The sequence below is a fragment of the Somniosus microcephalus genome, unplaced genomic scaffold, assembly GCF_052327205.1.
Source record: "Somniosus microcephalus isolate GS21.2 unplaced genomic scaffold, FLI_Smic_1.0 scaffold63, whole genome shotgun sequence".
Lineage (NCBI taxonomy): Eukaryota > Metazoa > Chordata > Chondrichthyes > Squaliformes > Somniosidae > Somniosus > Somniosus microcephalus.
Window position 1 is genome coordinate 434,731 of NW_028225250.1, and position 27,933 is coordinate 462,663.

General features: G+C 52.9%; 18 non-coding genes across 18 annotated transcripts; all 18 read right to left on the minus strand.

Annotated features, from left to right (window-relative positions):
• Window positions 1-703: 703 nt before the first annotated feature.
• Window positions 704-795, minus strand: trnay-gua (transfer RNA tyrosine (anticodon GUA)). The gene is given in 2 exon segments: window positions 704-739; window positions 759-795. It is a non-coding gene; the product is annotated as a tRNA-Tyr (tRNA).
• Window positions 796-3,232: 2,437 nt separating this feature from the next.
• trnay-gua (transfer RNA tyrosine (anticodon GUA)) lies at window positions 3,233-3,324 on the minus strand. The gene is given in 2 exon segments: window positions 3,233-3,268; window positions 3,288-3,324. It is a non-coding gene; the product is annotated as a tRNA-Tyr (tRNA).
• Window positions 3,325-4,483: 1,159 nt separating this feature from the next.
• Window positions 4,484-4,575, minus strand: trnay-gua (transfer RNA tyrosine (anticodon GUA)). The gene is given in 2 exon segments: window positions 4,484-4,519; window positions 4,539-4,575. It is a non-coding gene; the product is annotated as a tRNA-Tyr (tRNA).
• Window positions 4,576-5,734: 1,159 nt separating this feature from the next.
• trnay-gua (transfer RNA tyrosine (anticodon GUA)) lies at window positions 5,735-5,826 on the minus strand. The gene is given in 2 exon segments: window positions 5,735-5,770; window positions 5,790-5,826. It is a non-coding gene; the product is annotated as a tRNA-Tyr (tRNA).
• A 1,159-nt stretch (window positions 5,827-6,985) lies between these two features.
• On the minus strand, window positions 6,986-7,077 carry trnay-gua (transfer RNA tyrosine (anticodon GUA)). The gene is given in 2 exon segments: window positions 6,986-7,021; window positions 7,041-7,077. It is a non-coding gene; the product is annotated as a tRNA-Tyr (tRNA).
• Window positions 7,078-8,236: 1,159 nt separating this feature from the next.
• trnay-gua (transfer RNA tyrosine (anticodon GUA)) lies at window positions 8,237-8,328 on the minus strand. Its single transcript is given in 2 exon segments — window positions 8,237-8,272; window positions 8,292-8,328. It is a non-coding gene; the product is annotated as a tRNA-Tyr (tRNA).
• A 2,403-nt stretch (window positions 8,329-10,731) lies between these two features.
• On the minus strand, window positions 10,732-10,823 carry trnay-gua (transfer RNA tyrosine (anticodon GUA)). Its single transcript is given in 2 exon segments — window positions 10,732-10,767; window positions 10,787-10,823. It is a non-coding gene; the product is annotated as a tRNA-Tyr (tRNA).
• A 1,159-nt stretch (window positions 10,824-11,982) lies between these two features.
• Window positions 11,983-12,074, minus strand: trnay-gua (transfer RNA tyrosine (anticodon GUA)). Its single transcript is given in 2 exon segments — window positions 11,983-12,018; window positions 12,038-12,074. It is a non-coding gene; the product is annotated as a tRNA-Tyr (tRNA).
• Window positions 12,075-14,484: 2,410 nt separating this feature from the next.
• trnay-gua (transfer RNA tyrosine (anticodon GUA)) lies at window positions 14,485-14,576 on the minus strand. The gene is given in 2 exon segments: window positions 14,485-14,520; window positions 14,540-14,576. It is a non-coding gene; the product is annotated as a tRNA-Tyr (tRNA).
• Window positions 14,577-15,735: 1,159 nt separating this feature from the next.
• trnay-gua (transfer RNA tyrosine (anticodon GUA)) lies at window positions 15,736-15,827 on the minus strand. Its single transcript is given in 2 exon segments — window positions 15,736-15,771; window positions 15,791-15,827. It is a non-coding gene; the product is annotated as a tRNA-Tyr (tRNA).
• Window positions 15,828-16,986: 1,159 nt separating this feature from the next.
• Window positions 16,987-17,078, minus strand: trnay-gua (transfer RNA tyrosine (anticodon GUA)). Its single transcript is given in 2 exon segments — window positions 16,987-17,022; window positions 17,042-17,078. It is a non-coding gene; the product is annotated as a tRNA-Tyr (tRNA).
• Window positions 17,079-17,621: 543 nt separating this feature from the next.
• On the minus strand, window positions 17,622-17,694 carry trnaa-agc (transfer RNA alanine (anticodon AGC)). The gene has a single exon. It is a non-coding gene; the product is annotated as a tRNA-Ala (tRNA).
• A 543-nt stretch (window positions 17,695-18,237) lies between these two features.
• Window positions 18,238-18,329, minus strand: trnay-gua (transfer RNA tyrosine (anticodon GUA)). Its single transcript is given in 2 exon segments — window positions 18,238-18,273; window positions 18,293-18,329. It is a non-coding gene; the product is annotated as a tRNA-Tyr (tRNA).
• A 1,159-nt stretch (window positions 18,330-19,488) lies between these two features.
• Window positions 19,489-19,580, minus strand: trnay-gua (transfer RNA tyrosine (anticodon GUA)). The gene is given in 2 exon segments: window positions 19,489-19,524; window positions 19,544-19,580. It is a non-coding gene; the product is annotated as a tRNA-Tyr (tRNA).
• Window positions 19,581-20,739: 1,159 nt separating this feature from the next.
• On the minus strand, window positions 20,740-20,831 carry trnay-gua (transfer RNA tyrosine (anticodon GUA)). Its single transcript is given in 2 exon segments — window positions 20,740-20,775; window positions 20,795-20,831. It is a non-coding gene; the product is annotated as a tRNA-Tyr (tRNA).
• A 2,403-nt stretch (window positions 20,832-23,234) lies between these two features.
• Window positions 23,235-23,326, minus strand: trnay-gua (transfer RNA tyrosine (anticodon GUA)). The gene is given in 2 exon segments: window positions 23,235-23,270; window positions 23,290-23,326. It is a non-coding gene; the product is annotated as a tRNA-Tyr (tRNA).
• Window positions 23,327-24,485: 1,159 nt separating this feature from the next.
• Window positions 24,486-24,577, minus strand: trnay-gua (transfer RNA tyrosine (anticodon GUA)). Its single transcript is given in 2 exon segments — window positions 24,486-24,521; window positions 24,541-24,577. It is a non-coding gene; the product is annotated as a tRNA-Tyr (tRNA).
• A 2,410-nt stretch (window positions 24,578-26,987) lies between these two features.
• trnay-gua (transfer RNA tyrosine (anticodon GUA)) lies at window positions 26,988-27,080 on the minus strand. The gene is made up of 2 exons: window positions 27,044-27,080; window positions 26,988-27,023 (listed from the first exon to the last, which is right to left on the minus strand). It is a non-coding gene; the product is annotated as a tRNA-Tyr (tRNA).
• Window positions 27,081-27,933: the final 853 nt, after the last annotated feature.

Consider the following 27,933-nt stretch of genomic DNA (forward strand, 5'->3'; position numbering starts at 1 on the left):
TTGCTGTCCGTTTTTCCCGTCTGACAGGGGTTCAGTGACGCGAGAGCCCATTTCGTTCTGAATAATTGCTCTAAGCCAAAAGGAAAGTGGAGAATGCGGGCATCGATCCCGCTACCTCTCACATGCTAAGCGAGCGCTCTACCATTTGAGCTAATTCCCCGGTCGCTTTGTGCATGGTGCTTTAGTTTGCTCCTCAGTAGCCTCTTCGCACTCGCCGCCATGCAGCTCCGCGACCGGCAGAGAAATCCTGCTTGAGGATTGGCCCACTCCTTGACTTCATTAAATACTTTGCTCCAATCGGCGTTGCCGAGCAGCAGTAGGACGTGAAGCCACAGCAACGATGAAAGAAGCCGAGAAGACCCCGAGACTGCGGCAGGGAAGCGAGGTGAGCGGAAAGTGGCGGCCGTCCCGAGCGTGAGGGAGCAGCCGAGAGCGCTGTCTGACTGATAGACGACTTCTTTTGCCTGAAAGTGAGTGCTGAGTGTTTCAAAGTGTTGCTGCTCAATGGCACTCCCTGCTGGTGAGCAGACACAAATGCTCAAGCAAAACAGCTGTGTGCTGGTGGACGCAGAGAGCATTAAAGTTCGAGACAAGAAAAAGAGGTGTCTTGTGCCTTCGTGGCAACATGATGCACTATAAAGTGAAGAGAGGAGCTTTGTGCGAAATGCTGCTTACCACCCGCTTACTGCAAAAGCACGCGAGCTCCTTCGAGCCGGAATTGAACCAGCGACCTAAGGATGACTTTGCTTTGTATTCCACTACAGTCCTCCGCTCTACCAGCTGAGCTATCGAAGGGAAGCGGCAAAGGTGCTTTTGTTTGCCGATAGTTTGCCGTGCGCATTTTGACGCTTCTGGCCTGGCGGAGTCACGTGCGCGTCATCGGTACCTGCTCGTGCCGCAGCGTTGGTGGGACTGTGAGCTGCCAGCTACTCTCCACAGCCTGGATAACGCGTCTGACTACAAATCAGAAGATTGTAGGTTTGACTCCTATCTGGCTCGGAGTTTTTTGCAAACAGCGCGTTATAAATGTAAACACCTTGCAAGATGCCCCACATGGCAGCGCTGCCTGGCCGCTTGCATGGCAAGTGCCTTCTCAGCGCAGCAGGCAGCACGTCAGTCTCCTAATGCGAAGATCCTGAGTTGAATCTTCGGAGAAGGCGTCAGTGCTGGCAAAGTCGTTTTTTGGGCTTCTCTCACCTTTGCTGGATGTGAAAAGCAAGAAATCTTGCTGACGACATGGCAGAAAAAGATTTGCTGTCCATTTTTCCCGTCTGACAGGGGTTCAGTGACGCGAGAGCCCATTTCGTTCTGAATAATTGCTCTAAGCCAAAAGGAAAGTGGAGAATGCGGGCATCGATCCCGCTACCTCTCACATGCTAAGCGAGCGCTCTACCATTTGAGCTAATTCCCCGGTCGCTTTGTGCATGGTGCTTTAGTTTGCTCCTCAGTCGCCTCTTCGCACTCGCCGCCACGCTGCTCCGCGACCGGCAGAGAAATCCTGCTTGAGGATCGGCCCACTCCTTGACTTCATTAAATACTTTGCTCCAATCGGCGTTGCCGAGCAGCAGTAGGACGTGAAGCCACAGCAGCGATGAAAGAAGCCGAGTAGATCCCGAGACTGCGGCAGGGAAGCGAGGTGAGCGGAAAGTGGCGGCCGTCCCGAGCGTGAGGGAGCAGCCGAGAGCGCTGTCTGACTGATAGACGACTTCTTTTGCCTGAAAGTGAGTGCTGAGTGTTTCAAAGTGTTGCTGCTCAATGGCATTCCCTGCTGGTGAGCAGACACAAATGCTCAAGCAAAACAGCTGTGTGCTGGTGGACGCAGAGAGCATTAAAGTTCGAGACAAGAAAAAGAGGTGTCTTGTGCCTTCGTGGCAACATGATGCACTATAAAGTGAAGAGAGGAGCTTTGAGCGAAATGCTGCTTACCACCCGCTTACTGCAAAAGCACGCGAGCTCCTTCGAGCCGGAATTGAACCAGCGACCGAAAGATGACTTTGCTTTGTATTCCACTACAGTCCTCCGCTCTACCAGCTCAGCTATCGAAAGGAAGCGGCAAAGGTGCTTTTGTTTGCCGATAGTTTGCCGTGCGCATTTTGACGCTTCTGGCCTGGCGGAGTCACGTGCGCATCATCGGTACCTGCTCGTGCCGCAGCGTTGGTGGGACTGTGAGCTGCCAGCTACTCTCCACAGCCTGGATAACGCGTCTGACTACAAATCAGAAGATTGTAGGTTTGACTCCTATCTGGCTCGGAGTTTTTTGCAAACAGCGCGTTATAAATGTAAACACCTTGCAAGATGCCCCACATGGCAGCGCTGCCTGGCCGCTTGCATGGCAAGTGCCTTCTCAGCGCAGCAGGCAGCACGTCAGTCTCCTAATGCGAAGATCCTGAGTTGAATCTTCGGAGAAGGCGTCAGTGCTGGCAAAGTCGTTTTTTGGGCTTCTCTCACCTTTGCTGGATGTGAAAAGCAAGAAATCTTGCTGACGACATGGCAGAAAAAGATTTGCTGTCCGTTTTTCCCGTCTGACAGGGGTTCAGTGACGCGAGAGCCCATTTCGTTCTGAATAATTGCTCTAAGCCAAAAGGAAAGTGGAGAATGCGGGCATCGATCCCGCTACCTCTCACATGCTAAGCGAGCGCTCTACCTCTCACATGCTAAGCGAGCGCTCTACCATTTGAGCTAATTCCCCGTTCGCTTTGTGCATGGTGGTTTAGTTTACTCCTCAGTAGCCTCTTCGCACTCGCCGCCACGCAGCTCCGCGACCGGCAGAGAAATCCTGCTTGAGGATTGGCCCACTCCTTGACTTCATTAAATACTTTGCTCCAATCGGCGTTGCTGAGCAGCAGTAGGACGTGAAGCCACAGCAACGATGAAAGAAGCCGAGAAGATCCCGAGACTGCGGCAGGGAAGCGAGGTGAGCGGAAAGTGGCGGCCGTCCCGAGCGTGAGGGAGCAGCCGAGAGCGCTGTCTGACTGATAGGCGACTTCTTTTGCCTGAAAGTGAGTGCTGAGTGTTTCAAAGTGTTGCTGCTCAATGGCACTCCCTGCTGGTGAGCAGACACAAATGCTCAAGCAAAACAGCTGTGTGCTGGTGGACGCAGAGAGCATTAAAGTTCGAGACAAGAAAAAGAGGTGTCTTGTGCCTTCGTGGCAACATGATGCACTATAAAGTGAAGAGAGGAGCTTTGAGCGAAATGCTGCTTACCACCCGCTTACTGCAAAAGCACGCGAGCTCCTTCGAGCCGGAATTGAACCAGCGACCTAAGGATGACTTTGCTTTGTATTCCACTACAGTCCTCCGCTCTACCAGCTGAGCTATCGAAGGGAAGCGGCAAAGGTGCTTTTGTTTGCCGATAGTTTGCCGTGCGCATTTTGACGCTTCTGGCCTGGCGGAGTCACGTGCGCGTCATCGGTACCTGCTCGTGCCGCAGCGTTGGTGGGACTGTGAGCTGCCAGCTACTCTCCACAGCCTGGATAACGCGTCTGACTACAAATCAGAAGATTGTAGGTTTGACTCCTATCTGGCTCGGAGTTTTTTGCAAACAGCGCGTTATAAATGTAAACACCTTGCAAGATGCCCCACATGGCAGCGCTGCCTGGCCGCTTGCATGGCAAGTGCCTTCTCAGCGCAGCAGGCAGCACGTCAGTCTCCTAATGCGAAGATCCTGAGTTGAATCTTCGGAGAAGGCGTCAGTGCTGGCAAAGTCGTTTTTTGGGCTTCTCTCACCTTTGCTGGATGTGAAAAGCAAGAAATCTTGCTGACGACATGGCAGAAAAAGATTTGCTGTCCGTTTTTCCCGTCTGACAGGGGTTCAGTGACGCGAGAGCCCATTTCGTTCTGAATAATTGCTCTAAGCCAAAAGGAAAGTGGAGAATGCGGGCATCGATCCCGCTACCTCTCACATGCTAAGCGAGCGCTCTACCATTTGAGCTAATTCCCCGGTCGCTTTGTGTATGGTGCTTTAGTTTGCTCCTCAGTAGCCTCTTCGCACTCGCCGCCACGCAGCTCCGCGACCGGCAGAGAAATCCTGCTTGAGGATTGGCCCACTCCTTGACTTCATTAAATACTTTGCTCCAATCGGCGTTGCCGAGCAGCAGTAGGACGTGAAGCCACAGCAACGATGAAAGAAGCCGAGAAGACCCCGAGACTGCGGCAGGGAAGCGAGGTGAGCGGAAAGTGGCGGCCGTCCCGAGCGTGAGGGAGCAGCCGAGAGCGCTGTCTGACTGATAGACGACTTCTTTTGCCTGAAAGTGAGTGCTGAGTGTTTCAAAGTGTTGCTGCTCAATGGCACTCCCTGCTGGTGAGCAGACACAAATGCTCAAGCAAAACAGCTGTGTGCTGGTGGACGCAGAGAGCATTAAAGTTCGAGACAAGAAAAAGAGGTGTCTTGTGCCTTCGTGGCAACATGATGCACTATAAAGTGAAGAGAGGAGCTTTGAGCGAAATGCTGCTTACCACCCGCTTACTGCAAAAGCACGCGAGCTCCTTCGAGCCGGAATTGAACCAGCGACCTAAGGATGACTTTGCTTTGTATTCCACTACAGTCCTCCGCTCTACCAGCTGAGCTATCGAAGGTAAGCGGCAAAGGTGCTTTTGTTTGCCGATAGTTTGCCGTGCGCATTTTGACGCTTCTGGCCTGGCGGAGTCACGTGCGCGTCATCGGTACCTGCTCGTGCCGCAGCGTTGGTGGGACTGTGAGCTGCCAGCTACTCTCCACAGCCTGGATAACGCGTCTGACTACAAATCAGAAGATTGTAGGTTTGACTCCTATCTGGCTCGGAGTTTTTTGCAAACAGCGCGTTATAAATGTAAACACCTTGCAAGATGCCCCACATGGCAGCGCTGCCTGGCCGCTTGCATGGCAAGTGCCTTCTCAGCGCAGCAGGCAGCACGTCAGTCTCCTAATGCGAAGATCCTGAGTTGAATCTTCGGAGAAGGCGTCAGTGCTGGCAAAGTCGTTTTTTGGGCTTCTCTCACCTTTGCTGGATGTGAAAAGCAAGAAATCTTGCTGACGACATGGCAGAAAAAGATTTGCTGTCCGTTTTTCCCGTCTGACAGGGGTTCAGTGACGCGAGAGCCCATTTCGTTCTGAATAATTGCTCTAAGCCAAAAGGAAAGTGGAGAATGCGGGCATCGATCCCGCTACCTCTCACATGCTAAGCGAGCGCTCTACCATTTGAGCTAATTCCCCGGTCGCTTTGTGCACGGTGCTTTAGTTTGCTCCTCAGTAGCCTCTTCGCACTCGCCGCCACGCAGCTCCGCGACCGGCAGAGAAATCCTGCTTGAGGATTGGCCCACTCCTTGACTTCATTAAATACTTTGCTCCAATCGGCGTTGCCGAGCAGCAGTAGGACGTGAAGCCACAGCAACGATGAAAGAAGCCGAGAAGACCCCGAGACTGCGGCAGGGAAGCGAGGTGAGCGGAAAGTGGCGGCCGTCCCGAGCGTGAGGGAGCAGCCGAGAGCGCTGTCTGACTGATAGACGACTTCTTTTGCCTGAAAGTGAGTGCTGAGTGTTTCAAAGTGTTGCTGCTCAATGGCACTCCCTGCTGGTGAGCAGACACAAATGCTCAAGCAAAACAGCTGTGTGCTGGTGGACGCAGAGAGCATTAAAGTTCGAGACAAGAAAAAGAGGTGTCTTGTGCCTTCGTGGCAACATGATGCACTATAAAGTGAAGAGAGGAGCTTTGAGCGAAATGCTGCTTACCACCCGCTTACTGCAAAAGCACGAGAGCTCCTTCGAGCCGGAATTGAACCAGCGACCTAAGGATGACTTTGCTTTGTATTCCACTACAGTCCTCCGCTCTACCAGCTGAGCTATCGAAGGGAAGCGGCAAAGGTGCTTTTGTTTGCCGATAGTTTGCCGTGCGCATTTTGACGCTTCTGGCCTGGCGGAGTCACGTGCGCGTCATCGGTACCTGCTCGTGCCGCAGCGTTGGTGGGACTGTGAGCTGCCAGCTACTCTCCACAGCATGGATAACGCGTCTGACTACAAATCAGAAGATTGTAGGTTTGACTCCTATCTGGCTCGGAGTTTTTTGCAAACAGCGCGTTATAAATGTAAACACCTTGCAAGATGCCCCACATGGCAGCGCTGCCTGGCCGCTTGCATGGCAAGTGCCTTCTCAGCGCAGCAGGCAGCACGTCAGTCTCCTAATGCGAAGATCCTGAGTTGAATCTTCGGAGAAGGCGTCAGTGCTGGCAAAGTCGTTTTTTGGGCTTCTCTCACCTTTGCTGGATGTGAAAAGCAAGAAATCTTGCTGACGACATGGCAGAAAAAGATTTGCTGTCCGTTTTTCCCGTCTGACAGGGGTTCAGTGACGCGAGAGCCCATTTCGTTCTGAATAATTGCTCTAAGCCAAAAGGAAAGTGGAGAATGCGGGCATCGATCCCGCTACCTCTCACATGCTAAGCGAGCGCTCTACCATTTGAGCTAATTCCCCGGTCGCTTTGTGCACGGTGCTTTAGTTTGCTCCTCAGTAGCCTCTTCGCACTCGCCGCCACGCAGCTCCGCGACCGGCAGAGAAATCCTGCTTGAGGATTGGCCCACTCCTTGACTTCATTAAATACTTTGCTCCAATCGGCGTTGCCGAGCAGCAGTAGGACGTGAAGCCACAGCAACGATGAAAGAAGCCGAGAAGACCCCGAGACTGCGGCAGGGAAGCGAGGTGAGCGGAAAGTGGCGGCCGTCCCGAGCGTGAGGGAGCAGCCGAGAGCGCTGTCTGACTGATAGACGACTTCTTTTGCCTGAAAGTGAGTGCTGAGTGTTTCAAAGTGTTGCTGCTCAATGGCACTCCCTGCTGGTGAGCAGACACAAATGCTCAAGCAAAACAGCTGTGTGCTGGTGGACGCAGAGAGCATTAAAGTTCGAGACAAGAAAAAGAGGTGTCTTGTGCCTTCGTGGCAACATGATGCACTATAAAGTGAAGAGAGGAGCTTTGAGCGAAATGCTGCTTACCACCCGCTTACTGCAAAAGCACGCGAGCTCCTTCGAGCCGGAATTGAACCAGCGACCTAAGGATGACTTTGCTTTGTATTCCACTACAGTCCTCCGCTCTACCAGCTGAGCTATCGAAGGTAAGCGGCAAAGGTGCTTTTGTTTGCCGATAGTTTGCCGTGCGCATTTTGACGCTTCTGGCCTGGCGGAGTCACGTGCGCGTCATCGGTACCTGCTCGTGCCGCAGCGTTGGTGGGACTGTGAGCTGCCAGCTACTCTCCACAGCCTGGATAACGCGTCTGACTACAAATCAGAAGATTGTAGGTTTGACTCCTATCTGGCTCGGAGTTTTTTGCAAACAGCGCGTTATAAATGTAAACACCTTGCAAGATGCCCCACATGGCAGCGCTGCCTGGCCGCTTGCATGGCAAGTGCCTTCTCAGCGCAGCAGGCAGCACGTCAGTCTCCTAATGCGAAGATCCTGAGTTGAATCTTCGGAGAAGGCGTCAGTGCTGGCAAAGTCGTTTTTTGGGCTTCTCTCACCTTTGCTGGATGTGAAAAGCAAGAAATCTTGCTGACGACATGGCAGAAAAAGATTTGCTGTCCGTTTTTCCCGTCTGACAGGGGTTCAGTGACGCGAGAGCCCATTTCGTTCTGAATAATTGCTCTAAGCCAAAAGGAAAGTGGAGAATGCGGGCATCGATCCCGCTACCTCTCACATGCTAAGCGAGCGCTCTACCATTTGAGCTAATTCCCCGGTCGCTTTGTGCACGGTGCTTTAGTTTGCTCCTCAGTAGCCTCTTCGCACTCGCCGCCACGCAGCTCCGCGACCGGCAGAGAAATCCTGCTTGAGGATTGGCCCACTCCTTGACTTCATTAAATACTTTGCTCCAATCGGCGTTGCCGAGCAGCAGTAGGACGTGAAGCCACAGCAACGATGAAAGAAGCCGAGAAGACCCCGAGACTGCGGCAGGGAAGCGAGGTGAGCGGAAAGTGGCGGCCGTCCCGAGCGTGAGGGAGCAGCCGAGAGCGCTGTCTGACTGATAGACGACTTCTTTTGCCTGAAAGTGAGTGCTGAGTGTTTCAAAGTGTTGCTGCTCAATGGCACTCCCTGCTGGTGAGCAGACACAAATGCTCAAGCAAAACAGCTGTGTGCTGGTGGACGCAGAGAGCATTAAAGTTCGAGACAAGAAAAAGAGGTGTCTTGTGCCTTCGTGGCAACATGATGCACTATAAAGTGAAGAGAGGAGCTTTGAGCGAAATGCTGCTTACCACCCGCTTACTGCAAAAGCACGAGAGCTCCTTCGAGCCGGAATTGAACCAGCGACCTAAGGATGACTTTGCTTTGTATTCCACTACAGTCCTCCGCTCTACCAGCTGAGCTATCGAAGGGAAGCGGCAAAGGTGCTTTTGTTTGCCGATAGTTTGCCGTGCGCATTTTGACGCTTCTGGCCTGGCGGAGTCACGTGCGCGTCATCGGTACCTGCTCGTGCCGCAGCGTTGGTGGGACTGTGAGCTGCCAGCTACTCTCCACAGCCTGGATAACGCGTCTGACTACAAATCAGAAGATTGTAGGTTTGACTCCTATCTGGCTCGGAGTTTTTTGCAAACAGCGCGTTATAAATGTAAACACCTTGCAAGATGCCCCACATGGCAGCGCTGCCTGGCCGCTTGCATGGCAAGTGCCTTCTCAGCGCAGCAGGCAGCACGTCAGTCTCCTAATGCGAAGATCCTGAGTTGAATCTTCGGAGAAGGCGTCAGTGCTGGCAAAGTCGTTTTTTGGGCTTCTCTCACCTTTGCTGGATGTGAAAAGCAAGAAATCTTGCTGACGACATGGCAGAAAAAGATTTGCTGTCCGTTTTTCCCGTCTGACAGGGGTTCAGTGACGCGAGAGCCCATTTCGTTCTGAATAATTGCTCTAAGCCAAAAGGAAAATGCGGGCATCGATCCCGCTACCTCTCACATGCTAAGCGAGCGCTCTACCATTTGAGCTAATTCCCCGGTCGCTTTGTGCATGGTGCTTTAGTTTGCTCCTCAGTAGCCTCTTCGCACTCGCCGCCACGCAGCTCCGCGACCGGCAGAGAAATCCTGCTTGAGGATTGGCCCACTCCTTGACTTCATTAAATACTTTGCTCCAATCGGCGTTGCCGAGCAGCAGTAGGACGTGAAGCCACAGCAACGATGAAAGAAGCCGAGAAGACCCCGAGACTGCGGCAGGGAAGCGAGGTGAGCGGAAAGTGGCGGCCGTCCCGAGCGTGAGGGAGCAGCCGAGAGCGCTGTCTGACTGATAGACGACTTCTTTTGCCTGAAAGTGAGTGCTGAGTGTTTCAAAGTGTTGCTGCTCAATGGCACTCCCTGCTGGTGAGCAGACACAAATGCTCAAGCAAAACAGCTGTGTGCTGGTGGACGCAGAGAGCATTAAAGTTCGAGACAAGAAAAAGAGGTGTCTTGTGCCTTCGTGGCAACATGATGCACTATAAAGTGAAGAGAGGAGCTTTGAGCGAAATGCTGCTTACCACCCGCTTACTGCAAAAGCACACGAGCGCCTTCGAGCCGGAATTGAACCAGCGACCTAAGGATGACTTTGTTTTGTATTCCACTACAGTCCTCCGCTCCACCAGCTGAGCTATCGCAGGGAAGCGGCAAAGGTGTTTTTGTTTGCCGATAGTTTGCCGTGCGCATTTTGACGCTTCTGGCCTGGCGGAGTCACGTGCGCGTCATCGGTACCTGCTCGTGCCGCAGCGTTGGTGGGACTGTGAGCTGCCAGCTACTCTCCACAGCCTGGATAACGCGTCTGACTACAAATCAGAAGATTGTAGGTTTGACTCCTATCTGGCTCGGAGTTTTTTGCAAACAGCGCGTTATAAATGTAAACACCTTGCAAGATGCCCTACATGGCAGCGCTGCCTGGCCGCTTGCATGGCAAGTGCCTTCTCAGCGCAGCAGGCAGCACATCAGTCTCCTAATGCGAAGATCCTGAGTTGAATCTTCGGAGAAGGCGTCAGTGCTGGCAAAGTCGTTTTTTGGGCTTCTCTCACCTTTGCTGGATGTGAAAAGCAAGAAATCTTGCTGACGACATGGCAGAAAAAGATTTGCTGTCCGCTTTTCCCGTCTGACAGGGGTTCAGTGACGCGAGAGCCCATTTCGTTCTGAATAATTGCTCTAAGCCAAAAGGAAAGTGGAGAATGCGGGCATCGATCCCGCTACCTCTCACATGCTAAGCGAGCGCTCTACCATTTGAGCTAATTCCCCGGTCGCTTTGTGCATGGTGCTTTAGTTTGCTCCTCAGTAGCCTCTTCGCACTCGCCGCCACGCTGCTCCGCGACCGGCAGAGAAATCCTGCTTGAGGATCGGCCCACTCCTTGACTTCATTAAATACTTTGCTCCAATCGGCGTTGCCGAGCAGCAGTAGGACGTGAAGCCACAGCAGCGATGAAAGAAGCCGAGTAGATCCCGAGACTGCGGCAGGGAAGCGAGGTGAGCGGAAAGTGGCGGCCGTCCCGAGCGTGAGGGAGCAGCCGAGAGCGCTGTCTGACTGATAGACGACTTCTTTTGCCTGAAAGTGAGTGCTGAGTGTTTCAAAGTGTTGCTGCTCAATGGCACTCCCTGCTGGTGAGCAGACACAAATGCTCAAGCAAAACAGCTGTGTGCTGGTGGACGCAGAGAGCATTAAAGTTCGAGACAAGAAAAAGAGTTGTCTTGTGCCTTCGTGGCAACATGATGCACTATAAAGTGAAGAGAGGAGCTTTGAGCGAAATGCTGCTTACCACCCGCTTACTGCAAAAGCACGCGAGCTCCTTCGAGCCGGAATTGAACCAGCGACCTAAGGATGACTTTGCTTTGTATTCCACTACAGTCCTCCGCTCTACCAGCTGAGCTATCGAAGGGAAGCGGCAAAGGTGCTTTTGTTTGCTGATAGTTTGCCGTGCGCATTTTGACGCTTCTGGCCTGGCGGAGTCACGTGCGCGTCATCGGTACCTGCTCGTGCCGCAGCGTTGGTGGGACTGTGAGCTGCCAGCTACTCTCCACAGCCTGGATAACGCGTCTGACTACAAATCAGAAGATTGTAGGTTTGACTCCTATCTGGCTCGGAGTTTTTTGCAAACAGCGCGTTATAAATGTAAACACCTTGCAAGATGCCCCACATGGCAGCGCTGCCTGGCCGCTTGCATGGCAAGTGCCTTCTCAGCGCAGCAGGCAGCACGTCAGTCTCCTAATGCGAAGATCCTGAGTTGAATCTTCGGAGAAGGCGTCAGTGCTGGCAAAGTCGTTTTTTGGGCTTCTCTCACCTTTGCTGGATGTGAAAAGCAAGAAATCTTGCTGACGACATGGCAGAAAAAGATTTGCTGTCCGTTTTTCCCGTCTGACAGGGGTTCAGTGACGCGAGAGCCCATTTCGTTCTGAATAATTGCTCTAAGCCAAAAGGAAAGTGGAGAATGCGGGCATCGATCCCGCTACCTCTCACATGCTAAGCGAGCGCTCTACCATTTGAGCTAATTCCCCGGTCGCTTTGTGCACGGTGCTTTAGTTTGCTCCTCAGTAGCCTCTTCGCACTCGCCGCCACGCAGCTCCGCGACCGGCAGAGAAATCCTGCTTGAGGATTGGCCCACTCCTTGACTTCATTAAATACTTTGCTCCAATCGGCGTTGCCGAGCAGCAGTAGGACGTGAAGCCACAGCAACGATGAAAGAAGCCGAGAAGACCCCGAGACTGTGGCAGGGAAGCGAGGTGAGCGGAAAGTGGCGGCCGTCCCGAGCGTGAGGGAGCAGCCGAGAGCGCTGTCTGACTGATAGACGACTTCTTTTGCCTGAAAGTGAGTGCTGAGTGTTTCAAAGTGTTGCTGCTCAATGGCACTCCCTGCTGGTGAGCAGACACAAATGCTCAAGCAAAACAGCTGTGTGCTGGTGGACGCAGAGAGCATTAAAGTTCGAGACAAGAAAAAGAGGTGTCTTGTGCCTTCGTGGCAACATGATGCACTATAAAGTGAAGAGAGGAGCTTTGAGCGAAATGCTGCTTACCACCCGCTTACTGCAAAAGCACGCGAGCTCCTTCGAGCCGGAATTGAACCAGCGACCTAAGGATGACTTTGCTTTGTATTCCACTACAGTCCTCCGCTCTACCAGCTGAGCTATCGAAGGGAAGCGGCGAAGGTGCTTTTGTTTGCCGATAGTTTGCCGTGCGCATTTTGACGCTTCTGGCCTGGCGGAGTCACGTGCGCGTCATCGGTACCTGCTCGTGCCGCAGCGTTGGTGGGACTGTGAGCTGCCAGCTACTCTCCACAGCCTGGATAACGCGTCTGACTACAAATCAGAAGATTGTAGGTTTGACTCCTATCTGGCTCGGAGTTTTTTGCAAACAGCGCGTTATAAATGTAAACACCTTGCAAGATGCCCCACATGGCAGCGCTGCCTGGCCGCTTGCATGGCAAGTGCCTTCTCAGCGCAGCAGGCAGCACGTCAGTCTCCTAATGCGAAGATCCTGAGTTGAATCTTCGGAGAAGGCGTCAGTGCTGGCAAAGTCGTTTTTTGGGCTTCTCTCACCTTTGCTGGATGTGAAAAGCAAGAAATCTTGCTGACGACATGGGAGAAAAAGATTTGCTGTCCGTTTTTCCCGTCTGACAGGGGTTCAGTGACGCGAGAGCCCATTTCGTTCTGAATAATTGCTCTAAGCCAAAAGGAAAGTGGAGAATGCGGGCATCGATCCCGCTACCTCTCACATGCTAAGCGAGCGCTCTACCATTTGAGCTAATTCCCCGGTCGCTTTGTGCATGGTGCTTTAGTTTGCTCCTCAGTAGCCTCTTCGCACTCGCCGCCACGCAGCACCGCGACCGGCAGAGAAATCCTGCTTGAGGATTGGCCCACTCCTTGACTTCATTAAATACTTTGCTCCAATCGGCGTTGCCGAGCAGCAGTAGGACGTGAAGCCACAGCAACGATGAAAGAAGCCGAGAAGACCCCGAGACTGCGGCAGGGAAGCGAGGTGAGCGGAAAGTGGCGGCCGTCCCGAGCGTGAGGGAGCAGCCGAGAGCGCTGTCTGACTGATAGACGACTTCTTTTGCCTGAAAGTGAGTGCTGAGTGTTTCAAAGTGTTGCTGCTCAATGGCACTCCCTGCTGGTGAGCAGACACAAATGCTCAAGCAAAACAGCTGTGTGCTGGTGGACGCAGAGAGAATTAAAGTTCGAGACAAGAAAAAGAGGTGTCTTGTGCCTTCGTGGCAACATGATGCACTATAAAGTGAAGAGAGGAGCTTTGAGCGAAATGCTGCTTACCACCCGCTTACTGCAAAAGCACACGAGCTCCTTCGAGCCGGAATTGAACCAGCTACCTAAGGATGACTTTGTTTTGTATTACACTACATTCCTCCGCTCCACCAGCTGAGCTATCGAAGGGAAGCGGCAAAGTTGTTTTTGTTTGCCGATAGTTTGCCGTGCGCATTTTGACGCTTCTGGCCTGGCGGAGTCACGTGCGCGTCATCGGTACCTGCTCGTGCCGCAGCGTTGGTGGGACTGTGAGCTGCCAGCTACTCTCCACAGCCTGGATAACGCGTCTGACTACAAATCAGAAGATTGTAGGTTTGACTCCTATCTGGCTCGGAGTTTTTTGCAAACAGCGCGTTATAAATGTAAACACCTTGCAAGATGCCCTACATGGCAGCGCTGCCTGGCCGCTTGCATGGCAAGTGCCTTCTCAGCGCAGCAGGCAGCACGTCAGTCTCCTAATGCGAAGATCCTGAGTTGAATCTTCGGAGAAGGCGTCAGTGCTGGCAAAGTCGTTTTTTGGGCTTCTCTCACCTTTGCTGGATGTGAAAAGCAAGAAATCTTGCTGACGACATGGCAGAAAAAGATTTGCTGTCCATTTTTCCCGTCTGACAGGGGTTCAGTGACGCGAGAGCCCATTTCGTTCTGAATAATTGCTCTAAGCCAAAAGGAAAGTGGAGAATGCGGGCATCGATCCCGCTACCTCTCACATGCTAAGCGAGCGCTCTACCATTTGAGCTAATTCCCCGGTCGCTTTGTGCATGGTGCTTTAGTTTGCTCCTCAGTCGCCTCTTCGCACTCGCCGCCACGCTGCTCCGCGACCGGCAGAGAAATCCTGCTTGAGGATCGGCCCACTCCTTGACTTCATTAAATACTTTGCTCCAATCGGCGTTGCCGAGCAGCAGTAGGACGTGAAGCCACAGCAGCGATGAAAGAAGCCGAGTAGATCCCGAGACTGCGGCAGGGAAGCGAGGTGAGCGGAAAGTGGCGGCCGTCCCGAGCGTGAGGGAGCAGCCGAGAGCGCTGTCTGACTGATAGACGACTTCTTTTGCCTGAAAGTGAGTGCTGAGTGTTTCAAAGTGTTGCTGCTCAATGGCATTCCCTGCTGGTGAGCAGACACAAATGCTCAAGCAAAACAGCTGTGTGCTGGTGGACGCAGAGAGCATTAAAGTTCGAGACAAGAAAAAGAGGTGTCTTGTGCCTTCGTGGCAACATGATGCACTATAAAGTGAAGAGAGGAGCTTTGAGCGAAATGCTGCTTACCACCCGCTTACTGCAAAAGCACGAGAGCTCCTTCGAGCCGGAATTGAACCAGCGACCTAAGGATGACTTTGCTTTGTATTCCACTACAGTCCTCCGCTCTACCAGCTGAGCTATCGAAGGGAAGCGGCAAAGGTGCTTTTGTTTGCCGATAGTTTGCCGTGCGCATTTTGACGCTTCTGGCCTGGCGGAGTCACGTGCGCGTCATCGGTACCTGCTCGTGCCGCAGCGTTGGTGGGACTGTGAGCTGCCAGCTACTCTCCACAGCCTGGATAACGCGTCTGACTACAAATCAGAAGATTGTAGGTTTGACTCCTATCTGGCTCGGAGTTTTTTGCAAACAGCGCGTTATAAATGTAAACACCTTGCAAGATGCCCCACATGGCAGCGCTGCCTGGCCGCTTGCATGGCAAGTGCCTTCTCAGCGCAGCAGGCAGCACGTCAGTCTCCTAATGCGAAGATCCTGAGTTGAATCTTCGGAGAAGGCGTCAGTGCTGGCAAAGTCGTTTTTTGGGCTTCTCTCACCTTTGCTGGATGTGAAAAGCAAGAAATCTTGCTGACGACATGGGAGAAAAAGATTTGCTGTCCGTTTTTCCCGTCTGACAGGGGTTCAGTGACGCGAGAGCCCATTTCGTTCTGAATAATTGCTCTAAGCCAAAAGGAAAGTGGAGAATGCGGGCATCGATCCCGCTACCTCTCACATGCTAAGCGAGCGCTCTACCATTTGAGCTAATTCCCCGGTCGCTTTGTGCATGGTGCTTTAGTTTGCTCCTCAGTAGCCTCTTCGCACTCGCCGCCACGCAGCTCCGCGACCGGCAGAGAAATCCTGCTTGAGGATTGGCCCACTCCTTGACTTCATTAAATACTTTGCTCCAATCGGCGTTGCCGAGCAGCAGTAGGACGTGAAGCCACAGCAACGATGAAAGAAGCCGAGAAGACCCCGAGACTGCGGCAGGGAAGCGAGGTGAGCGGAAAGTGGCGGCCGTCCCGAGCGTGAGGGAGCAGCCGAGAGCGCTGTCTGACTGATAGACGACTTCTTTTGCCTGAAAGTGAGTGCTGAGTGTTTCAAAGTGTTGCTGCTCAATGGCACTCCCTGCTGGTGAGCAGACACAAATGCTCAAGCAAAACAGCTGTGTGCTGGTGGACGCAGAGAGCATTAAAGTTCGAGACAAGAAAAAGAGTTGTCTTGTGCCTTCGTGGCAACATGATGCACTATAAAGTGAAGAGAGGAGCTTTGAGCGAAATGCTGCTTACCACCCGCTTACTGCAAAAGCACGCGAGCTCCTTCGAGCCGGAATTGAACCAGCGACCTAAGGATGACTTTGCTTTGTATTCCACTACAGTCCTCCGCTCTACCAGCTGAGCTATCGAAGGGAAGCGGCAAAGGTGCTTTTGTTTGCCGATAGTTTGCCGTGCGCATTTTGACGCTTCTGGCCTGGCGGAGTCACGTGCGCGTCATCGGTACCTGCTCGTGCCGCAGCGTTGGTGGGACTGTGAGCTGCCAGCTACTCTCCACAGCCTGGATAACGCGTCTGACTACAAATCAGAAGATTGTAGGTTTGACTCCTATCTGGCTCGGAGTTTTTTGCAAACAGCGCGTTATAAATGTAAACACCTTGCAAGATGCCCCACATGGCAGCGCTGCCTGGCCGCTTGCATGGCAAGTGCCTTCTCAGCGCAGCAGGCAGCACGTCAGTCTCCTAATGCGAAGATCCTGAGTTGAATCTTCGGAGAAGGCGTCAGTGCTGGCAAAGTCGTTTTTTGGGCTTCTCTCACCTTTGCTGGATGTGAAAAGCAAGAAATCTTGCTGACGACATGGGAGAAAAAGATTTGCTGTCCGTTTTTCCCGTCTGACAGGGGTTCAGTGACGCGAGAGCCCATTTCGTTCTGAATAATTGCTCTAAGCCAAAAGGAAAGTGGAGAATGCGGGCATCGATCCCGCTACCTCTCACATGCTAAGCGAGCGCTCTACCATTTGAGCTAATTCCCCGGTCGCTTTATGCATGGTGCTTTAGTTTGCTCCTCAGTAGCCTCTTCGCACTCGCCGCCACGCAGCTCCGCGACCGGCAGAGAAATCCTGCTTGAGGATTGGCCCACTCCTTGACTTCATTAAATACTTTGCTCCAATCGGCGTTGCCGAGCAGCAGTAGGACGTGAAGCCACAGCAACGATGAAAGAAGCCGAGAAGACCCCGAGACTGCGGCAGGGAAGCGAGGTGAGCGGAAAGTGGCGGCCGTCCCGAGCGTGAGGGAGCAGCCGAGAGCGCTGTCTGACTGATAGACGACTTCTTTTGCCTGAAAGTGAGTGCTGAGTGTTTCAAAGTGTTGCTGCTCAATGGCACTCCCTGCTGGTGAGCAGACACAAATGCTCAAGCAAAACAGCTGTGTGCTGGTGGACGCAGAGAGCATTAAAGTTCGAGACAAGAAAAAGAGGTGTCTTGTGCCTTCGTGGCAACATGATGCACTATAAAGTGAAGAGAGGAGCTTTGAGCGAAATGCTGCTTACCACCCGCTTACTGCAAAAGCACGAGAGCTCCTTCGAGCCGGAATTGAACCAGCGACCTAAGGATGACTTTGCTTTGTATTCCACTACAGTCCTCCGCTCTACCAGCTGAGCTATCGAAGGGAAGCGGCAAAGGTGCTTTTGTTTGCCGATAGTTTGCCGTGCGCATTTTGACGCTTCTGGCCTGGCGGAGTCACGTGCGCGTCATCGGTACCTGCTCGTGCCGCAGCGTTGGTGGGACTGTGAGCTGCCAGCTACTCTCCACAGCATGGATAACGCGTCTGACTACAAATCAGAAGATTGTAGGTTTGACTCCTATCTGGCTCGGAGTTTTTTGCAAACAGCGCGTTATAAATGTAAACACCTTGCAAGATGCCCCACATGGCAGCGCTGCCTGGCCGCTTGCATGGCAAGTGCCTTCTCAGCGCAGCAGGCAGCACGTCAGTCTCCTAATGCGAAGATCCTGAGTTGAATCTTCGGAGAAGGCGTCAGTGCTGGCAAAGTCGTTTTTTGGGCTTCTCTCACCTTTGCTGGATGTGAAAAGCAAGAAATCTTGCTGACGACATGGCAGAAAAAGATTTGCTGTCCGTTTTTCCCGTCTGACAGGGGTTCAGTGACGCGAGAGCCCATTTCGTTCTGAATAATTGCTCTAAGCCAAAAGGAAAGTGGAGAATGCGGGCATCGAACCCGCTACCTCTCACATGCTAAGCGAGCGCTCTACCATTTGAGCTAATTCCCCGGTCGCTTTGTGCACGGTGCTTTAGTTTGCTCCTCAGTAGCCTCTTCGCACTCGCCGCCACGCAGCTCCGCGACCGGCAGAGAAATCCTGCTTGAGGATTGGCCCACTCCTTGACTTCATTAAATACTTTGCTCCAATCGGCGTTGCCGAGCAGCAGTAGGACGTGAAGCCACAGCAACGATGAAAGAAGCCGAGAAGACCCCGAGACTGCGGCAGGGAAGCGAGGTGAGCGGAAAGTGGCGGCCGTCCCGAGCGTGAGGGAGCAGCCGAGAGCGCTGTCTGACTGATAGACGACTTCTTTTGCCTGAAAGTGAGTGCTGAGTGTTTCAAAGTGTTGCTGCTCAATGGCACTCCCTGCTGGTGAGCAGACACAAATGCTCAAGCAAAACAGCTGTGTGCTGGTGGACGCAGAGAGCATTAAAGTTCGAGACAAGAAAAAGAGGTGTCTTGTGCCTTCGTGGCAACATGATGCACTATAAAGTGAAGAGAGGAGCTTTGAGCGAAATGCTGCTTACCACCCGCTTACTGCAAAAGCACGAGAGCTCCTTCGAGCCGGAATTGAACCAGCGACCTAAGGATGACTTTGCTTTGTATTCCACTACAGTCCTCCGCTCTACCAGCTGAGCTATCGAAGGGAAGCGGCAAAGGTGCTTTTGTTTGCCGATAGTTTGCCGTGCGCATTTTGACGCTTCTGGCCTGGCGGAGTCACGTGCGCGTCATCGGTACCTGCTCGTGCCGCAGCGTTGGTGGGACTGTGAGCTGCCAGCTACTCTCCACAGCCTGGATAACGCGTCTGACTACAAATCAGAAGATTGTAGGTTTGACTCCTATCTGGCTCGGAGTTTTTTGCAAACAGCGCGTTATAAATGTAAACACCTTGCAAGATGCCCCACATGGCAGCGCTGCCTGGCCGCTTGCATGGCAAGTGCCTTCTCAGCGCAGCAGGCAGCACGTCAGTCTCCTAATGCGAAGATCCTGAGTTGAATCTTCGGAGAAGGCGTCAGTGCTGGCAAAGTCGTTTTTTGGGCTTCTCTCACCTTTGCTGGATGTGAAAAGCAAGAAATCTTGCTGACGACATGGCAGAAAAAGATTTGCTGTCCGTTTTTCCCGTCTGACAGGGGTTCAGTGACGCGAGAGCCCATTTCGTTCTGAATAATTGCTCTAAGCCAAAAGGAAAGTGGAGAATGCGGGCATCGATCCCGCTACCTCTCACATGCTAAGCGAGCGCTCTACCATTTGAGCTAATTCCCCGGTCGCTTTGTGCACGGTGCTTTAGTTTGCTCCTCAGTAGCCTCTTCGCACTCGCCGCCACGCAGCTCCGCGACCGGCAGAGAAATCCTGCTTGAGGATTGGCCCACTCCTTGACTTCATTAAATACTTTGCTCCAATCGGCGTTGCCGAGCAGCAGTAGGACGTGAAGCCACAGCAACGATGAAAGAAGCCGAGAAGACCCCGAGACTGCGGCAGGGAAGCGAGGTGAGCGGAAAGTGGCGGCCGTCCCGAGCGTGAGGGAGCAGCCGAGAGCGCTGTCTGACTGATAGACGACTTCTTTTGCCTGAAAGTGAGTGCTGAGTGTTTCAAAGTGTTGCTGCTCAATGGCACTCCCTGCTGGTGAGCAGACACAAATGCTCAAGCAAAACAGCTGTGTGCTGGTGGACGCAGAGAGCATTAAAGTTCGAGACAAGAAAAAGAGGTGTCTTGTGCCTTCGTGGCAACATGATGCACTATAAAGTGAAGAGAGGAGCTTTGAGCGAAATGCTGCTTACCACCCGCTTACTGCAAAAGCACGCGAGCTCCTTCGAGCCGGAATTGAACCAGCGACCTAAGGATGACTTTGCTTTGTATTCCACTACAGTCCTCCGCTCTACCAGCTGAGCTATCGAAGGTAAGCGGCAAAGGTGCTTTTGTTTGCCGATAGTTTGCCGTGCGCATTTTGACGCTTCTGGCCTGGCGGAGTCACGTGCGCGTCATCGGTACCTGCTCGTGCCGCAGCGTTGGTGGGACTGTGAGCTGCCAGCTACTCTCCACAGCCTGGATAACGCGTCTGACTACAAATCAGAAGATTGTAGGTTTGACTCCTATCTGGCTCGGAGTTTTTTGCAAACAGCGCGTTATAAATGTAAACACCTTGCAAGATGCCCCACATGGCAGCGCTGCCTGGCCGCTTGCATGGCAAGTGCCTTCTCAGCGCAGCAGGCAGCACGTCAGTCTCCTAATGCGAAGATCCTGAGTTGAATCTTCGGAGAAGGCGTCAGTGCTGGCAAAGTCGTTTTTTGGGCTTCTCTCACCTTTGCTGGATGTGAAAAGCAAGAAATCTTGCTGACGACATGGCAGAAAAAGATTTGCTGTCCGTTTTTCCCGTCTGACAGGGGTTCAGTGACGCGAGAGCCCATTTCGTTCTGAATAATTGCTCTAAGCCAAAAGGAAAGTGGAGAATGCGGGCATCGATCCCGCTACCTCTCACATGCTAAGCGAGCGCTCTACCATTTGAGCTAATTCCCCGGTCGCTTTGTGCACGGTGCTTTAGTTTGCTCCTCAGTAGCCTCTTCGCACTCGCCGCCACGCAGCTCCGCGACCGGCAGAGAAATCCTGCTTGAGGATTGGCCCACTCCTTGACTTCATTAAATACTTTGCTCCAATCGGCGTTGCCGAGCAGCAGTAGGACGTGAAGCCACAGCAACGATGAAAGAAGCCGAGAAGACCCCGAGACTGCGGCAGGGAAGCGAGGTGAGCGGAAAGTGGCGGCCGTCCCGAGCGTGAGGGAGCAGCCGAGAGCGCTGTCTGACTGATAGACGACTTCTTTTGCCTGAAAGTGAGTGCTGAGTGTTTCAAAGTGTTGCTGCTCAATGGCACTCCCTGCTGGTGAGCAGACACAAATGCTCAAGCAAAACAGCTGTGTGCTGGTGGACGCAGAGAGCATTAAAGTTCGAGACAAGAAAAAGAGGTGTCTTGTGCCTTCGTGGCAACATGATGCACTATAAAGTGAAGAGAGGAGCTTTGAGCGAAATGCTGCTTACCACCCGCTTACTGCAAAAGCACGAGAGCTCCTTCGAGCCGGAATTGAACCAGCGACCTAAGGATGACTTTGTTTTGTATTCCACTACAGTCCTCCGCTCTACCAGCTGAGCTATCGAAGGGAAGCGGCAAAGGTGCTTTTGTTTGCCGATAGTTTGCCGTGCGCATTTTGACGCTTCTGGCCTGGCGGAGTCACGTGCGCGTCATCGGTACCTGCTCGTGCCGCAGCGTTGGTGGGACTGTGAGCTGCCAGCTACTCTCCACAGCCTGGATAACGCGTCTGACTACAAATCAGAAGATTGTAGGTTTGACTCCTATCTGGCTCGGAGTTTTTTGCAAACAGCGCGTTATAAATGTAAACACCTTGCAAGATGCCCCACATGGCAGCGCTGCCTGGCCGCTTGCATGGCAAGTGCCTTCTCAGCGCAGCAGGCAGCACGTCAGTCTCCTAATGCGAAGATCCTGAGTTGAATCTTCGGAGAAGGCGTCAGTGCTGGCAAAGTCGTTTTTTGGGCTTCTCTCACCTTTGCTGGATGTGAAAAGCAAGAAATCTTGCTGACGACATGGCAGAAAAAGATTTGCTCTCCGTTTTTCCCGTCTGACAGGGGTTCAGTGACGCGAGAGCCCATTTCGTTCTGAATAATTGCTCTAAGCCAAAAGGAAAATGCGGGCATCGATCCCGCTACCTCTCACATGCTAAGCGAGCGCTCTACCATTTGAGCTAATTCCCCGGTCGCTTTGTGCATGGTGCTTTAGTTTGCTCCTCAGTAGCCTCTTCGCACTCGCCGCCACGCAGCTCCGCGACCGGCAGAGAAATCCTGCTTGAGGATTGGCCCACTCCTTGACTTCATTAAATACTTTGCTCCAATCGGCGTTGCCGAGCAGCAGTAGGACGTGAAGCCACAGCAACGATGAAAGAAGCCGAGAAGACCCCGAGACTGCGGCAGGGAAGCGAGGTGAGCGGAAAGTGGCGGCCGTCCCGAGCGTGAGGGAGCAGCCGAGAGCGCTGTCTGACTGATAGACGACTTCTTTTGCCTGAAAGTGAGTGCTGAGTGTTTCAAAGTGTTGCTGCTCAATGGCACTCCCTGCTGGTGAGCAGACACAAATGCTCAAGCAAAACAGCTGTGTGCTGGTGGACGCAGAGAGCATTAAAGTTCGAGACAAGAAAAAGAGGTGTCTTGTGCCTTCGTGGCAACATGATGCACTATAAAGTGAAGAGAGGAGCTTTGAGCGAAATGCTGCTTACCACCCGCTTACTGCAAAAGCACACGAGCTCCTTCGAGCCGGAATTGAACCAGCGACCTAAGGATGACTTTGTTTTGTATTCCACTACAGTCCTCCGCTCCACCAGCTGAGCTATCGCAGGGAAGCGGCAAAGGTGTTTTTGTTTGCCGATAGTTTGCCGTGCGCATTTTGACGCTTCTGGCCTGGCGGAGTCACGTGCGCGTCATCGGTACCTGCTCGTGCCGCAGCGTTGGTGGGACTGTGAGCTGCCAGCTACTCTCCACAGCCTGGATAACGCGTCTGACTACAAATCAGAAGATTGTAGGTTTGACTCCTATCTGGCTCGGAGTTTTTTGCAAACAGCGCGTTATAAATGTAAACACCTTGCAAGATGCCCTACATGGCAGCGCTGCCTGGCCGCTTGCATGGCAAGTGCCTTCTCAGCGCAGCAGGCAGCACATCAGTCTCCTAATGCGAAGATCCTGAGTTGAATCTTCGGAGAAGGCGTCAGTGCTGGCAAAGTCGTTTTTTGGGCTTCTCTCACCTTTGCTGGATGTGAAAAGCAAGAAATCTTGCTGACGACATGGCAGAAAAAGATTTGCTGTCCGCTTTTCCCGTCTGACAGGGGTTCAGTGACGCGAGAGCCCATTTCGTTCTGAATAATTGCTCTAAGCCAAAAGGAAAGTGGAGAATGCGGGCATCGATCCCGCTACCTCTCACATGCTAAGCGAGCGCTCTACCATTTGAGCTAATTCCCCGGTCGCTTTGTGCATGGTGCTTTAGTTTGCTCCTCAGTAGCCTCTTCGCACTCGCCGCCACGCTGCTCCGCGACCGGCAGAGAAATCCTGCTTGAGGATCGGCCCACTCCTTGACTTCATTAAATACTTTGCTCCAATCGGCGTTGCCGAGCAGCAGTAGGACGTGAAGCCACAGCAGCGATGAAAGAAGCCGAGTAGATCCCGAGACTGCGGCAGGGAAGCGAGGTGAGCGGAAAGTGGCGGCCGTCCCGAGCGTGAGGGAGCAGCCGAGAGCGCTGTCTGACTGATAGACGACTTCTTTTGCCTGAAAGTGAGTGCTGAGTGTTTCAAAGTGTTGCTGCTCAATGGCACTCCCTGCTGGTGAGCAGACACAAATGCTCAAGCAAAACAGCTGTGTGCTGGTGGACGCAGAGAGCATTAAAGTTCGAGACAAGAAAAAGAGTTGTCTTGTGCCTTCGTGGCAACATGATGCACTATAAAGTGAAGAGAGGAGCTTTGAGCGAAATGCTGCTTACCACCCGCTTACTGCAAAAGCACGCGAGCTCCTTCGAGCCGGAATTGAACCAGCGACCTAAGGATGACTTTGCTTTATATTCCACTACAGTCCTCCGCTCTACCAGCTGAGCTATCGAAGGGAAGCGGCAAAGGTGCTTTTGTTTGCTGATAGTTTGCCGTGCGCATTTTGACGCTTCTGGCCTGGCGGAGTCACGTGCGCGTCATCGGTACCTGCTCGTGCCGCAGCGTTGGTGGGACTGTGAGCTGCCAGCTACTCTCCACAGCCTGGATAACGCGTCTGACTACAAATCAGAAGATTGTAGGTTTGACTCCTATCTGGCTCGGAGTTTTTTGCAAACAGCGCGTTATAAATGTAAACACCTTGCAAGATGCCCCACATGGCAGCGCTGCCTGGCCGCTTGCATGGCAAGTGCCTTCTCAGCGCAGCAGGCAGCACGTCAGTCTCCTAATGCGAAGATCCTGAGTTGAATCTTCGGAGAAGGCGTCAGTGCTGGCAAAGTCGTTTTTTGGGCTTCTCTCACCTTTGCTGGATGTGAAAAGCAAGAAATCTTGCTGACGACATGGCAGAAAAAGATTTGCTGTCCGTTTTTCCCGTCTGACAGGGGTTCAGTGACGCGAGAGCCCATTTCGTTCTGAATAATTGCTCTAAGCCAAAAGGAAAGTGGAGAATGCGGGCATCGATCCCGCTACCTCTCACATGCTAAGCGAGCGCTCTACCATTTGAGCTAATTCCCCGGTCGCTTTGTGCACGGTGCTTTAGTTTGCTCCTCAGTAGCCTCTTCGCACTCGCCGCCACGCAGCTCCGCGACCGGCAGAGAAATCCTGCTTGAGGATTGGCCCACTCCTTGACTTCATTAAATACTTTGCTCCAATCGGCGTTGCCGAGCAGCAGTAGGACGTGAAGCCACAGCAACGATGAAAGAAGCCGAGAAGACCCCGAGACTGTGGCAGGGAAGCGAGGTGAGCGGAAAGTGGCGGCCGTCCCGAGCGTGAGGGAGCAGCCGAGAGCGCTGTCTGACTGATAGACGACTTCTTTTGCCTGAAAGTGAGTGCTGAGTGTTTCAAAGTGTTGCTGCTCAATGGCACTCCCTGCTGGTGAGCAGACACAAATGCTCAAGCAAAACAGCTGTGTGCTGGTGGACGCAGAGAGCATTAAAGTTCGAGACAAGAAAAAGAGGTGTCTTGTGCCTTCGTGGCAACATGATGCACTATAAAGTGAAGAGAGGAGCTTTGAGCGAAATGCTGCTTACCACCCGCTTACTGCAAAAGCACGCGAGCTCCTTCGAGCCGGAATTGAACCAGCGACCTAAGGATGACTTTGCTTTGTATTCCACTACAGTCCTCCGCTCTACCAGCTGAGCTATCGAAGGGAAGCGGCGAAGGTGCTTTTGTTTGCCGATAGTTTGCCGTGCGCATTTTGACGCTTCTGGCCTGGCGGAGTCACGTGCGCGTCATCGGTACCTGCTCGTGCCGCAGCGTTGGTGGGACTGTGAGCTGCCAGCTACTCTCCACAGCCTGGATAACGCGTCTGACTACAAATCAGAAGATTGTAGGTTTGACTCCTATCTGGCTCGGAGTTTTTTGCAAACAGCGCGTTATAAATGTAAACACCTTGCAAGATGCCCCACATGGCAGCGCTGCCTGGCCGCTTGCATGGCAAGTGCCTTCTCAGCGCAGCAGGCAGCACGTCAGTCTCCTAATGCGAAGATCCTGAGTTGAATCTTCGGAGAAGGCGTCAGTGCTGGCAAAGTCGTTTTTTGGGCTTCTCTCACCTTTGCTGGATGTGAAAAGCAAGAAATCTTGCTGACGACATGGGAGAAAAAGATTTGCTGTCCGTTTTTCCCGTCTGACAGGGGTTCAGTGACGCGAGAGCCCATTTCGTTCTGAATAATTGCTCTAAGCCAAAAGGAAAGTGGAGAATGCGGGCATCGATCCCGCTACCTCTCACATGCTAAGCGAGCGCTCTACCATTTGAGCTAATTCCCCGGTCGCTTTGTGCATGGTGCTTTAGTTTGCTCCTCAGTAGCCTCTTCGCACTCGCCGCCACGCAGCACCGCGACCGGCAGAGAAATCCTGCTTGAGGATTGGCCCACTCCTTGACTTCATTAAATACTTTGCTCCAATCGGCGTTGCCGAGCAGCAGTAGGACGTGAAGCCACAGCAACGATGAAAGAAGCCGAGAAGACCCCGAGACTGCGGCAGGGAAGCGAGGTGAGCGGAAAGTGGCGGCCGTCCCGAGCGTGAGGGAGCAGCCGAGAGCGCTGTCTGACTGATAGACGACTTCTTTTGCCTGAAAGTGAGTGCTGAGTGTTTCAAAGTGTTGCTGCTCAATGGCACTCCCTGCTGGTGAGCAGACACAAATGCTCAAGCAAAACAGCTGTGTGCTGGTGGACGCAGAGAGAATTAAAGTTCGAGACAAGAAAAAGAGGTGTCTTGTGCCTTCGTGGCAACATGATGCACTATAAAGTGAAGAGAGGAGCTTTGAGCGAAATGCTGCTTACCACCCGCTTACTGCAAAAGCACACGAGCTCCTTCGAGCCGGAATTGAACCAGCTACCTAAGGATGACTTTGTTTTGTATTACACTACATTCCTCCGCTCCACCAGCTGAGCTATCGAAGGGAAGCGGCAAAGGTGTTTTTGTTTGCCGATAGTTTGCCGTGCGCATTTTGACGCTTCTGGCCTGGCGGAGTCACGTGCGCGTCATCGGTACCTGCTCGTGCCGCAGCGTTGGTGGGACTGTGAGCTGCCAGCTACTCTCCACAGCCTGGATAACGCGTCTGACTACAAATCAGAAGATTGTAGGTTTGACTCCTATCTGGCTCGGAGTTTTTTGCAAACAGCGCGTTATAAATGTAAACACCTTGCAAGATGCCCTACATGGCAGCGCTGCCTGGCCGCTTGCATGGCAAGTGCCTTCTCAGCGCAGCAGGCAGCACGTCAGTCTCCTAATGCGAAGATCCTGAGTTGAATCTTCGGAGAAGGCGTCAGTGCTGGCAAAGTCGTTTTTTGGGCTTCTCTCACCTTTGCTGGATGTGAAAAGCAAGAAATCTTGCTGACGACATGGCAGAAAAAGATTTGCTGTCCATTTTTCCCGTCTGACAGGGGTTCAGTGACGCGAGAGCCCATTTCGTTCTGAATAATTGCTCTAAGCCAAAAGGAAAGTGGAGAATGCGGGCATCGATCCCGCTACCTCTCACATGCTAAGCGAGCGCTCTACCATTTGAGCTAATTCCCCGGTCGCTTTGTGCATGGTGCTTTAGTTTGCTCCTCAGTCGCCTCTTCGCACTCGCCGCCACGCTGCTCCGCGACCGGCAGAGAAATCCTGCTTGAGGATCGGCCCACTCCTTGACTTCATTAAATACTTTGCTCCAATCGGCGTTGCCGAGCAGCAGTAGGACGTGAAGCCACAGCAGCGATGAAAGAAGCCGAGTAGATCCCGAGACTGCGGCAGGGAAGCGAGGTGAGCGGAAAGTGGCGGCCGTCCCGAGCGTGAGGGAGCAGCCGAGAGCGCTGTCTGACTGATAGACGACTTCTTTTGCCTGAAAGTGAGTGCTGAGTGTTTCAAAGTGTTGCTGCTCAATGGCATTCCCTGCTGGTGAGCAGACACAAATGCTCAAGCAAAACAGCTGTGTGCTGGTGGACGCAGAGAGCATTAAAGTTCGAGACAAGAAAAAGAGGTGTCTTGTGCCTTCGTGGCAACATGATGCACTATAAAGTGAAGAGAGGAGCTTTGAGCGAAATGCTGCTTACCACCCGCTTACTGCAAAAGCACGAGAGCTCCTTCGAGCCGGAATTGAACCAGCGACCTAAGGATGACTTTGACTTTGTATTCCACTACAGTCCTCCGCTCTACCAGCTGAGCTATCGAAGGGAAGCGGCAAAGGTGCTTTTGTTTGCCGATAGTTTGCCGTGCGCATTTTGACGCTTCTGGCCTGGCGGAGTCACGTGCGCGTCATCGGTACCTGCTCGTGCCGCAGCGTTGGTGGGACTGTGAGCTGCCAGCTACTCTCCACAGCCTGGATAACGCGTCTGACTACAAATCAGAAGATTGTAGGTTTGACTCCTATCTGGCTCGGAGTTTTTTGCAAACAGCGCGTTATAAATGTAAACACCTTGCAAGATGCCCCACATGGCAGCGCTGCCTGGCCGCTTGCATGGCAAGTGCCTTCTCAGCGCAGCAGGCAGCACGTCAGTCTCCTAATGCGAAGATCCTGAGTTGAATCTTCGGAGAAGGCGTCAGTGCTGGCAAAGTCGTTTTTTGGGCTTCTCTCACCTTTGCTGGATGTGAAAAGCAAGAAATCTTGCTGACGACATGGGAGAAAAAGATTTGCTGTCCGTTTTTCCCGTCTGACAGGGGTTCAGTGACGCGAGAGCCCATTTCGTTCTGAATAATTGCTCTAAGCCAAAAGGAAAGTGGAGAATGCGGGCATCGATCCCGCTACCTCTCACATGCTAAGCGAGCGCTCTACCATTTGAGCTAATTCCCCGGTCGCTTTGTGCATGGTGCTTTAGTTTGCTCCTCAGTAGCCTCTTCGCACTCGCCGCCACGCAGCTCCGCGACCGGCAGAGAAATCCTGCTTGAGGATTGGCCCACTCCTTGACTTCATTAAATACTTTGCTCCAATCGGCGTTGCCGAGCAGCAGTAGGACGTGAAGCCACAGCAACGATGAAAGAAGCCGAGAAGACCCCGAGACTGCGGCAGGGAAGCGAGGTGAGCGGAAAG